Source organism: Callorhinus ursinus, unplaced genomic scaffold, assembly GCF_003265705.2.
Source record: "Callorhinus ursinus isolate GAN/ISIS: 27379988/994484 unplaced genomic scaffold, GSC_fseal_2.0 scaffold9, whole genome shotgun sequence".
Taxonomy (NCBI): Eukaryota; Metazoa; Chordata; class Mammalia; order Carnivora; family Otariidae; genus Callorhinus; species Callorhinus ursinus.
The window spans coordinates 47,767,238-47,780,196 of NW_027397071.1; the positions used below are offsets into that span (position 1 = coordinate 47,767,238).

The window sequence follows — 12,959 nt, forward strand, 5'->3', positions numbered from 1 at the left end:
GGCAAACAATTTCCCAATAAGAAGAGATTCCCATGACTGACTACGAGATCAGATTTTAAACAATGAGTAAAAGTTTTTTAAATGTAGTCAGTCAAGTCGGAGGGGCCACAACTCCCTCACTGGAAGAAGGGGCCCCAAGGCCAGGGACTGCCTGTGCTTTGTTTGCAGGCCTATTCTTTTTTTTGTTGTTTTAAGATTGATTGATTGATTGATTGATTGATTGATTTGACAGAAAGAGCACAAGCAGGAGGAGCGGCAGGCAGAGGGAAAGAAAGAAGCAGACTCCCTGCTGAGCAGGGAGCCCGATGTGGGGCTAGGACCCTGGGATCATGACCTGAGCCAAAGGCAGATGCTTAAGCGCCTGAGCCACCCAGGCGCCCCTGCAGGCCTATTCTGTACGACACAGCACAATGCCTGACACACAGAGAAGACATTCAATGAGCATCTGTGGAAAACATTAATAAATACAAAGCTTTGGCAATGGGGAGAGGAAGGAAAAAAAAAAAACCCTGAGGGATCCCGTTGAATAGTAGGTACTTATATATGAAAGAAACTCCCTTTCAAGTTAATCTAGTCCAATCCCCTTTTTAACAAACAGGTAAATGGAACCACAAAGAGAAGTCACATTGAGATCATAAAAGAGCTGGGATTAGAACCCAAGTCACTGGTCTTGGACCTTTATGCTTTCTTTCACCCCATTCTATTCAACAGCAAGCACACATTGAAAACTTCAGGTAAGTGCATTTTCAAGCTCTCTCAAGTATGCACACTTTTGGTGAGCACCTATTATGTGTCAGGCAGTATGCCAAGAACTCGAATAAGATATGATGTTTGCTTTATAGAAATTTGTGCACAGTTACCTTGATCCATTAATTGGGAACCATCATGGTTGACAGTGTTTATATTCCAGTTCAATTTTTTTCCCCCATCAGGTAAACTGTTAAAAAAATGTTGTCTTAGATTTATGGGAAATAAAGACATTTATTTTTAAGTAACAAAAGAAAAAAAAGCCAACAAGATTCCTGGTAATGATCATCACTGTTTAACATTTAAACCTATAAAAGTATCTAATGTGGTTTGCCCCATTTAAAATACATTTAATTTTTATTTCAAGGATGCCATCTTTCCGTACTGGATTTACTTTGACAACAATATGTGCTTTGTAACACTTTGAGAATAGGATCCTGCACCAATTTCACTGAAGTTTGTAACCACAGACTATGCAAAGCTGAATTCTAATTAATAGTACAGTAAAAGCTTTGTTCTCCTTGCTCCGTGGGGGAATGAGATGCCTTAACTCTTTAAGCAGGCGTCAATTCCTGTTATCCAAGGTGTTCTCATTCTTCTAGGTTACTTTTGCTCACCTTTCTAAAACCCATCCCTAAATAAAAGGGCAGGAATTTAATGAATTATTCAGATGTTCCTGCTTCATAAATTTAGCACATATGTATGCCTCATTTTATAGTTAATTATCTACGACTATCCCCATCAAAATCCAGAAAACTCACTGAGAATGAGAATAACTTTTCCTTTAACTAAAATAGTCAAATATGCTCAAGGCAGTAAAAATAGAACACAATGAACAATGTAAATAGGAAATGAAGCAATATGATTTGAATCATTCAACCCAGGTACAACCACTGCCAACAGATCATATTGGTATGTATATTTTTCTAGTCACACACACACAAGACACACATATATGTAAAAAATGTTATAAAGTTTTGTAGCTAGTTTTCACCACTTAGCAATATATTCTGAGTATCTTTACAGCAGCAAATATTTTCTACAACATGGCTTTAAGGGGTCTGATAGCAATCCATTATCTGTCTGAAATTAAATCAAATTCATTTATTAGATATGTAGAATTTCCACTCTTTTTCCAGAATTTTAAGCAATGCTTTCACCAACATCTTTATATACAGTAGTCTATGAACATCTATTTAGACTTCTGTCATTTTACATTAGCAAGGACATTAATGGGCACATTGTAAGCACACAGAATTTTGTGGTGAATTGACTGTCACACTATGGTTTATAAAAGTTAATTTCTCTTGTCACAACCCAAAGTACCAAGAGTGGTAAATCTTGATCTTTGATTCTAAGGCATGTCTACTGAAAGCTGACACTTAGTATCTTTAGTTACAAGTGTGATTTTGTACATTTATTTTTAGAGTACTCTGGAATAATTTCCCTTGGAAAAATGTTTGCTATTTAACCATTTTATTGGTCAGCACATAAGCTGGGAAGATTGTTGTAAATAAACAACTATTTAAGCAATTCACTTAAAAAGGACAGTGGTTGTACAAGGTAGTACAAGGCATTTTGCTTGATCCATTTCAGCTGGGAGCTGCTGGGAAAGACTGTGTGTGTGTTCATGAGCACAAAGGTATCTGACTTGAAATAAATCCTGTCCCAGTAAAGGTGCAATATCAATCGCTTAACAGTAATACATCTAGCATTTTCAGAAGAAATGTCTTCCAGTCATATGTCTTCTCAAAAACAAGAAAATTTGCTTTTAGAAAACTGTTAGAAACTGAATTCTTCTGATATTTCACCAATCTCCAACAATGTATAAAGATCTTTACGTACACACAAAATAGGACAAAAAGGGGGAGAAAAGAAACGAAAAATCTAGATTGCCGGCAAGAACGCATTTTGCATCACCTAGGCTTAACCAGTAAGTTCAGGTGATCAGTTTATTTCTACAACAGGTTGGAAGATTCCAGTTTGGGGAAGGTAAAGATGGTGTTCTTTGAAGAACGAAGAACCAGTTTGGCAACACTTGCCTCAGGGCATTGTGAACAAGCTAAGGAGAAGCATTGATCAGAGGGTACCCATGTGGCTAGAGGGTAAGACCATCCCCTAACTGAATTAATAAGCTTCATTTTCTGCTTGGGGTAGGCTATCGTTTGACAGGGGGTTAGTGTGCTCACAACAATCAGATCTCTGTGAGAATGTCAGAGCCCCAGGCTCCAGATCCCCCGAGAAGCTGTGTTTGCTGTCACAAAGGTGCTTTCCCTCTGCTGGCAGGCAAACTGTAAACTATAGCTGGGGAACCTTCCTGCCAGGGAGCCAGTGAGTGACACCTGCAGCAGGAACGCAACGGTTGTTTACTGACTCCTGTGTATTCCTCACTGCACTGGGCACATGGGCAAGGAAAAAGGACGCTTCCGACAAGGAGCTGGAATGGCGGGTCGTGGGCAGACTTCCCACTGCCTACAGTTGCCAAGTCCAAATGCACTCCTGTTCTAATCAGTGCATTTGGAGTTGCAAGGATCCAATACGCTCAAAACCCTACGTACAAATACAAGGGAGGGGACCTGGGAGAGAGAGTGTTTTAGGCAGGGCGGTAGGCATCCAGGGTGTGCAGCAGCTGGCTCGTCACAGCTTGAGAAAGTTGACTGTGGAATTTTCAAGATTTTTTTCAAACCAGTTGATACAGCGTTGGGAGTTTAGAATCAACCATGGTAGGCGTATTTACGCCACGGAGACTAGAAAGCCTTACAAATCAAATTTTGGTCTGCTGTTGTTGGTGTTGCTGTCATTATTTCCTGGAGAGCAAGTGGTTAAACACATCCCACCTCAACCGCATACATCCTAGTTTATGCCTGCAATTTTCCATCTTATGCCTGCAATTATTTATAGCACCCACTTTTACTCTCAAAACTCTGTCATTTGGGATCATAAATTATATGAACCCCCTAATTTTAGGATACAGAGATCTCTGGCACCCAGGACAGGAAACATACCTGCCTCAGGAGGCCGAAGGAGCTGGGAATGGCAGGTGCAGCAGGAACGGAGGGGCCACGGTCTCTGGTTCTTCTCAGAGACCTAAGGATGCTCCATCTTTGTTCATCTCTGCACTTGCTTTATTGTTCTCCTTCTAAAGACAGCTTCCTAAGCATTTAGGACATGGCCTCAAATAACTTCCCGAGTGCCCCGTTTGGAGAACCTCCCTATTCCAGGGCCATCTATGGAGTAGCAATAATCTTGGCATCCTTGCTTCAAGGTCTTAAAAGAGAGAATCAGATTCAACCAACTCATCTGTTTGGGCCAAGCCACACAACCCATATGTCCCTAGTAAGACAGGTTCTGCTGCATTTGAGTTAGGGCTCCATCTCTCCCCAACCAGCCATGGCTGGGAGGTGTCCCATGTCACAGGAGCAGATCCTCCTTGGCACTTGCCAGGCACAAGAACATATCCATTACACTTAGTGTTACAGATTCTTCAGCCACACATAACTGTTTGCTATTTCCTGCAGAAACCATGCTCTTCCAAGCCTCCATGCCTTGCTTTCTGCCTGGAGATTCTCCACTCCCACCCCCATCTTCTGCTCTCTTAAGGAACTCCTCCTCATCCCCCATGACACGAGTCATATGTCATCCCCTTGGTAGCTTTCCATAACCCCATCACGTCATTACATATGTTTTGCTCATTTGTCTTCCCATTGAATCACCCTGCAGCCTGCACTTTCAAACAAGACCAAGTGCTGTCTCACCAACTTCCTAGATGTGTTACCTTAGGAAGGCTATTTAGATTCTCTGAATAACAGGAGATAATTATATTTCTTCGGTAGGGTTGTAAGGACTATCCCAGTACACAGCAAATAGTAAGAATTAATTATGGCCATTATTCTTATTACGGACACCTTTAAGAGAGGAGCTATAAAGTCATAATGTTATAATAGATATTACCTCCTAGAGAGACAAGGAATTATGCAGGAAACCTACTGGTTTTGCATGGTTCACCAGGTCTCCTGGCCTGTTTCTCAAACATAATAAGCACACTTTCATCTTTCAAGGCATTTCACTTTCTGTTCCCTCTGCGGAGAACTCATTTTCCCAGATGGATGTGTGGCTCGGTCCTTTATATAATTCAGATTTTTGCTCAGTTTTTACCTTCTCTAAGAAGTCTTCAAGCCAATCCCATCTAAAATAGCAGCCACCGTCTTTCTGCAACCTTTTACCAAGCTTTCTTTTTCTTCTCCTCTTCTTTCCTGTTATTAGCAAACATTCCACGTGTGTATCTCTTTACTGTCAACCTTACAAATACAAATTCGGTGGGGGGTGGGGGGTGGGCAAAGGATTAGTTCGCTTTGCTCACTGCTGAATATCCAGTGCCTAGACCAATGCACATTTCAAAATGAATATTTCCCTCGTATGTGTTTGGTGCTCAAGAAAAGTTTATTGATTTGAACTAATTAGCTAAGTACAAAAGTAAGGGCATGAATCAAGCAGAAGCTGAATTCAGAAAAGGGAGCCATTATGATCGTATATTTTTACAAGGCTTCATGGTTTATACACAGCATGTTGTTCTCAAGCATCTTCTTTCTTAAACCTCAAGCTTTCTAGAGACACCCAGTGGCCTCAGTGGGCACTGCTTAGAATTGCAGAGGGCTCTGAGTCAGAGGCTTTTCCCCTTGCCCCAAAGTAGTGCAAATTTTAAGGGCGCCTGGGTGGCTCAGTCGTTGGGCGTCTGCCTTCGGCTCAGGTCATGATCCCAGGGTCCTGGGATGGAGCCCCACATCGAGCCCCACATCGGGCTCCCTACTCAGCGGGAGGCCTGCTTCTCCCTCTCCCACTCCCCCTGCTTGTGTTCCCCCTGCTTGTGTTCCCTCTCTCGCTGTGTCTCTCTCTCTGTCAAATGAATAAAATCTTTAAAAAAAAAAAAAAGTAGTGCAAATTTTAAAAACATGGCTGTTATTTGTTGAATGGGTGTGTGTGTGTGCAAAAGAAGGAGGAGGAGAAAGGGAAAAAGAGGAAGGAGGAAGAAATACAGATTTCCAATTGTGTAATCTCAGTCTGAGCCCAAAGGCCTGATTACCAGGGGGTTGCTAATGAAACTCGCAGTCCAAGTCCAAAGGCCCCAAAACCAGGAACGGGGATATCCGAGGGCAGTGGGAGATGTCACAACTGAGAGAGGCAATTCACCCTTCTTCATTCCCTTGTTCACTTCAGGCCTTCAAAAGATCGAATAATGCCCACCTCCCCCGGTGTGAGTGATCTTCGTGACTCAGTCACTGATTCAAATGCTAATCTCTCCTAGAAACACCCTTACAGACTCACCAAACATTAATGTTTTACCAGCTATCTGAACATCCCTTGGCCCAGTCAAATGGACACATAAAATCAACCATCACAGTAGACTCGACGAAATCCTACAGATGAACTGGATGGAGTAGGGAATGAAGAAGTCTTAATATCAAATCAGATTTTTTTTTTTTTTGGCCAAATTACCGAATTCAATCTCTTTCACAGTTGATGGGGAGACAATGTGAGGTAGTCAGTACTGCCACTTACGAGCTTCGTGATTGGAGGGGTGAAGCACTTACCCCAGTGAAACCTCTACTTCCTTGTTATGAAAATGAAAGTCAAAATACCTACTCTACAAGAGTATTAAGAATCATTAGCTAAGCTAATCCTAATAAAGGATCTAAGGATACAGCAAACAACCAAAACATAGTACTTTTTCTTCTTATTATGACTGCTACTGCTACCACTGCTATTATTATTGCCCTCCTATTCCCTGTCCCCGAGGGCACGCATGTGTACCGACTTGTGAGAAACCTTGGCACCTATCCTCCTTTCCCGCAGACATGTTGTGTCATACCTTACAGGAAGTTCACCTGCTCTGTGGGTCACACAGGCCTATCACCTGGTACTCTATCTATTTTCCAGAAATATGATTGAAAATTCCATTTAAGTGGATTCAGATTTCTAAAAAATTACCCACACGTCAACGCTACCAAAGACAATACTACCTAGTCTTCTTTTCAGAAGTGAGTGTTACAGAATCGGAAACAATGAAGCAAATATAAAATGTATAAAATTTGTGTGAATGCTCATCAAAGGGTACTGGTTTCAAAACTAGCATTAAAATGAATTTCATGTGACTGATAAACAGCCTGGGTCAGCCTCTGTGCAATGCTCAAATGATTCTCTATTTGAAAGAAGTGCCCTGTGTGTTTAAACCTACAGAAAGTACAGCGGAGCGAGGCCTATGGGAAATGAATGGTGCAGCAATGCTGCCCCCTTGTGTTGCAAAATAAAACATGAATATTTACTTGTCTGGGAAGGACAGAATGGATTCAACATTTTTTTTTTTAAGATTTTATTTATTTATTTGACAGAGAGAGACACAACGAGAGAGGGAACACAAGCAGGGGGAGTGGGAGAGGGAGAAGCAGGCTTCCCGCGGAGCAGGGAGCCTGATGTGGGGCTCGATCCCAGGACCCCGGGATCATGACCTGAGCGGAAGGCAGACGCTTAACTACTGAGCCACCGAGGCGCCCCCAGATTCAACATTTTAAATGATTATTTAAATATACTCCATAATCCTTTTCTCATACCTAATTATAAAATTAAGTACTTCAATAAGATTTTTAGAATAGCATGCTTGCAATTGAGGGTGAGATCCAAAATCAAAGGCATCTGGAGTATAAATTGCTACTTAGGTCTAGTGTCCCTTCTAGTTTATACATCTCCCTCCACACCTGAGACAAACATACTGTGGCCTTTGATCAGTCACACTCTGGGCAAGAAATAGGCTGAAATCACCCCCCATACATTATCAAATATACATGTGCATTTTGTTGGTTGTGATCTGTTGGGTTTACTTAACAAGGGAAAGAATGTGTGGGGCCTGGGGGATCACGTGGCATTGTGGCATGGATTACATCCCCACTGCAGCTCTTTCCTCCAGGTGATCTTTTATTCCACAAAACCAAATGTCTAGGACTTCGTGGGTCCTCGGGCCTGTGTATCTTATTCATTTGCTTTGAAGGCAATTCTGCTGTCACAGAGAAGAGGCTAAAAACAGGAATAAAAAGCTGCTTGAAGGAGAGAAGGCAAGTGTCCTGGTTTCTGAGGGCTGCCACAGCAAAGTACCACAAACCAGGTAACTTAAAACAGGAATGTATTCTCCACAGTTCTGGAAGCTAGCAGTCTGAAATTAAGATGTCATCAGGGCCCTGCTCCCTCTGAGATTCTGGGTGAACTACTTCTTTGCCTCTTCCTAGCTTCTGATGGTGGGTAGCCACAGGTCCCTGACATTCCTTGGCTTGCAGCTACGTCATTCCAATATCTGCCTGTCGTCACAAGGCATTCCCCCACTTGTCTGCGTCTTCACTTGGCACTTTCCTCTTCTTTTATAAGGACACAAGTGACATTGGATTAGGTGCCCCACCCTTCGCCAGGATGGCAGCATCTTGATTACATCCTATTTCCAAATAGGGTCACATTGATGGATACAGGGAGTTAGGGTTTCCACATATCTCTCAGGACACACAATTCAACCCACAAGAGCAAGGAAAATAGTCTCTTGGTACTCTTACGGGGAAGGAGCCACTCAATTTTTCCCTGAATCTTTCTAGTAATTAATCAGTTAGTGCTCAGAGAGCAGCAGTCCAAATTAGGACAGGGAAATAAAAACACATGATGGAAGAAAATTGTCAGAAGGGATCATCTTAGTTAGCTCAGGCTGCTATAACAAAATACCACGGACTATGTAGCTTAAACAATTTTTTTTCCTCACAGTACTAGAGTCTGGAAGCCCGAGGTGAGAGTGCCAGCATGGCTGGGTTCTGGTGAGGGTTTTTTTCTTAGCTTACAGAAGGTCACCTTCTTGCTATGTCCTCACATGGCCTTACCTCAGTGTGGGCGTGTACAGAGAAAAATCTCTCTCTTCCTCTTCTTAAAAGGCCACTAACCCCATCAGGAGGGCCAAATCCTAATGATCTAATCTAACCCTTAATTACCTCCCCAAGGCCCTCTCTTCAAATACCACAACAGTGGGGATTAGGGCTTCAACATATGGATTTTAGGGGAATACAGCTCAGTCCACAGCAGGGATACAGTAAACTAGAGGAAGGACAAGTTTGCTTTAAAACAAAACAAAATAAGAGGGTCTTATTTTCCTTCAGTTTGGTTATCACGGCACTATACCTTGGGACCATACCGAAAAATTTTGCAAGAATCTGGACTTCCCTCTCAGAGCTTATCCTGGCCCCTTACTCACTTCGGGATGACTAATGAGGTAAATTATAACTGAAGGAGTCTTGTTCCTCTAATGAGGTGCCGAGAATATAAAACCGAAGACAATGAGCCTACACACATCAGGGAGAAGCTGTGCTCACAAGTTTTCTATTACTAAGGTAAAACTATGTAAAACAGTACACCAGAATTAACTATGCAGAACATATTGACAAGAGATCATCCCTTCTCCTCAAGGACACACTGACGGGCCCCAAGGTGAATGCTAAGCGGAATTTACACTGACAAGGCCACACATTTTAGTCTGTAGCTTATAGCTTTCATGTCCTTCACTGGGATGTTGTTCACATGTGTTCCCAACCTTTTCTCTACAAAAGATCCTTTTGATTCCTTTCTTCAGTAGCACACATGTTTTAAAAGAGTTTGGGTATCTTTCTTAAAAACAGTAATAGTTAACATTTGAATGAATACTCTATACGAAGTATGCTGAGAAGTTACAATTCACTCATTTGACACTGACAGCACTCCTAGGATTTTCAGATGGGACACAAAGGATGTTTAAGGAACTTACCCAAGGCATCACCACTGGTAAATTACAGAGCTCAGATAAGAACCTAGTAAATCTGATTCCAGAACCCACTAGCTTAACCTCACTAAATCTATTTTTTCACATGGTAGCTACTGTAGTGGTATTTATTAATTACTTTTTAAAGCAAATATCCAATATACATAAGCCCTGTCATCAATATATTCTCAATAAAGAAAGAAGTCCAGAGGTTTAAGAATCCTGCCTAAGGCCATACAACATAGGGAACCAAGGCTGGATTCCATCCACATCTTACAGATTTCTAAGGGCCATGTTCCTCTTTCTAGACCAAACTGTGTACCCAGGACCAGCTACGTTATTTATGAGGCCAAGTGAAAAATGAAAATGTGGGGCTCCTAGTTCAAAAATGATTATGAATTTTGGGGCACCTGGGTGGCTCAGTCGTTAAGCATCTGCCTTCGGCTCAGGTCATGATCCCAGAGTCCTGGAATCAAGCCCCGCATTGGGCTCCCTGCTCAGTGGGAAGCCTGCTTCCCCTCTCCCACTCCCCTTGCTTGTGTTCCCTCTCTCGCTGTCTCTCTCTCTGTCAAATAAATAAATAAAATCTTTAAAAAAATGATTATGAATCTCAAGGCATGAACAAAGCATTAAAGCAAGAGTTGGGCCCTTCCAAATGTGGAACTCTGTACCAATCACATGCTCGTGAAGCTGGCCCTGCATCTACCTCCATGTCCACTAGTTGGAAGGATGTTACTGAAAACAAACAAGCAGAATATATTAAAATTTCTTTGTTATAATGCCTTTGGCTATTTTCTCTATAATTTTCATTTTAGGGTCATAGCTCCGAACTATCTGAAGAAACTTCTGGATGTATTCAAAGAAAGAACAACAACAAACACAGCAAAGAGGCAAAGAGGGAACAAAGCACTAAAGGCTGGTAAGTGCCTTGGTCTCAAGGGTAGAGGAACCATAGATCACTTGAGTAACAGAAAAGAGATTCAATTCCCTTCAGTTGGAGGTGAGAAGAGACTACAAAGTGAGTTGGTGATCTCTGGTGAGTTATTTCAACTCTAGGATCTCGGGGTTTTTTTTAAAGATTTTATTTATTTATTTGACAGAGATATGGCGAGAGAAGGAACACAAGCAGGGGGAGCGGGAGAGGGAGAAGCAAGCTTCCCACAGAGCAGGGAGCCCGATGTGGAGCTCGATCCCAGGACCCTGAGACCATGACCTGAGCCAAAGGCAGATGCTTAACAACTGAGCCACCCAGGCGCCCCTAAAAATGGGCCAAAGGGGTGCCTGGGTGTCTCAGTCTGTTAGGCATCTGACTCTTGATTTCTGCTCAGGTCATGATCTCAAGTTCCTGGGATCAAACCCCAACTCAGGCTCTGCTCTCAGTGCAGAGTCTGCTTCAGATTCTTTCTCCTTTCCCCTCTGCCCCTCCTCACTCATGCTTGCACGCAAACACACACGTACTCTCTCTCTTAAATAAAATCTTTAAAAAAATAAAAATGGGCCAAAAAACCTTAACAGCCACCTCGCCAAAGAAGATAATGCAGATGGAAAATAAGCATATGAAAAGATCATTAGGAAAATGCAAATTAAAACAACAATAAAAGACCATTATAATGGCCAAAATCCAGAACACTGAAAACATCAAATGCTAGTAAGGATGTGGAGTAACAGGAACTTTCATTCATTGCTGCCAGGAATGCAGAATGGTACAGTCACTTTGGAAGACATTTTGGCAGTCTCTTACAAAATTGAACATGTTCTTATCATATGATCCAGCAATCATGTTCCTTGGTATCTACCCAAAGGATATTCAAACTTATGTTCACTCAAAAACCTGCACACAATGTTTACAGCAGCTTTATTCATAATTGTCAAAACTTGGAAGCAACCAAAATGCCCTTAAACAGATAAATGAAAAAATAAACTGAGGATATCCAGACAATGGAATATTAATCAATGCGAAAAAGAAATGAGCTATCAAGCCATGAAAAAAAATGAAGGAACTTTAAATGCATATAAATAAGTGAAAGAAGATAATATGAAAAGGCTATATACTGTATGATTCCAACTATATAACCTTCTAGAAAATGTAAAACTATGGCAACAATAAAGAGATCAATGGCTTTGGCTGCAGGGCTGGGGGATAAATAGGCAGAGCACAGAGAATTTGTGGGGCAAATACTCTATATCATATCATGATGATGGATATATGTTGTTATACATTTGTCCAAACCCATGGATGTACAACATCAAAAGTAAACCCTAAGGGAAACTATGGACTTTGAATAATTATGATGTGTCAATGTAGGTTCATCCTTGGTTAAAAAAACAAAAGGTACCATTCTGATGAGTGATGTTGATAATGGGGCAGGTTCTGCATGTGGGGGGCAGAGGAAACATGAGAAATCTCTATACCTCTATCTCAGTTCTGTTTTAACCTAATACTGCTCTAAAAATAGTCTTAAATGGCAAATTTCAAAAATTTTGAAAACTGCTCAACAAATTAAACCTACAATATGATACAGTTACATACCAACTAGATTGGCAAAGATTAAGAAGTCTGACACTATCAAGGGTCAGATAGTATATCAATAAATAGGAGCTGCTGGTAGGAGCTTTTCTGCACTTTGAAAAATTATTTGGTGTTTCCTAGTAAAGTTTGATGTATGCATACCCTCGAAGCCAGCACCGTCACCAGGCATACCTCTCAGAGAAAATCTTGCACAAGTGTACCAGGGAGGCATGTATCATAACATTCACAATAGAAACAAAAGTAGCAAGTTTATGTCAAGCTCCATCTCATTTTATCTCATTGATTATTCAGATATTTCACAAACATTTACTGGAAGTCTCTATTTCACTGGACAGTCACCATAGACTCACTCACACAGGAGGAAATCTTCAGAAACTCAAAGAACTACAATCTGTATCTCTTTCTACATCTGCATCTAAATTCCTATGTGATATGATACTCTGTGTGTCTATGTGTGTGCCTGAGGACCTACATGTGTGTGTTTTCAATGAAATGGCTTTGAGAACATGGAGGAAGGAAGGAGTGAATGTTTCTGCTTGAAAAGGAGAACGGTTGGTGGAAATTCTTCAGAGAGGAAACAGGGAAGTTCTCTCACTGCTAGTTAAACCTACACCTTTTGTTTCCTGAATTAAAACAGGACCATTTGCCCAAGAAACTAAAAATACTGCTCTTTAAAATGTGCTGAGTTTAATATTCTCAAACCTTAAAATATACCCCAGGATCAGAATGAAACTTTGGCAATTAAGTCCGCGCTCTCAGAGCTAGCTGCTGCACGTCATTTAGAAGTACTGCCTCAGGTGAAATACCAGGAAGAAATTGCTGACAGTATGGAACAACCCATATTTGAATAAACTACTGAAGAAAACTGGA

At 41.4% G+C, this 12,959-nt stretch overlaps 1 protein-coding gene across 1 annotated transcript in view; it reads right to left on the reverse strand.

Annotated features, from left to right (window-relative positions):
• Positions 1–12,959, reverse strand: part of PDE4B (phosphodiesterase 4B) — a 420,748-nt gene that overhangs the window by 380,570 nt on the left and 27,219 nt on the right. The window lies entirely within an intron of this gene.